A 280-nucleotide genomic window follows, 5' to 3' on the forward strand; every position below is an offset into this window, starting at 1 on the left:
GGTTAAGTGTGACCTTTGTGCACAAGTGAGCTCTAGCTAGAGAACGTTTGGATACTCAACAGGCAGTTAGACATGGCTAGGGCCATAGTCAATGATATATGTGGCAATACCATAGGTTTTTATATGTGACGAGGCCATAAGTGATATTCGCGGTTACAACCGTTTGATTCTTCGATGTCAGCCAACATTGTTGAAACTGCCATGGCCATGGGGATTTGGTGGAGCAAAGCTCTCGGGTGTTATTATGTGGAAGTGGGTCCATGGGTGATTATGATACTTA

This window comes from Theobroma umbraticum, unplaced genomic scaffold (genome assembly GCF_002168275.2).
Source record: "Theobroma umbraticum cultivar Fairchild unplaced genomic scaffold, ASM216827v3 scaffold_95.0, whole genome shotgun sequence".
NCBI classification, from domain to species: Eukaryota; Viridiplantae; Streptophyta; class Magnoliopsida; order Malvales; family Malvaceae; genus Theobroma; species Theobroma umbraticum.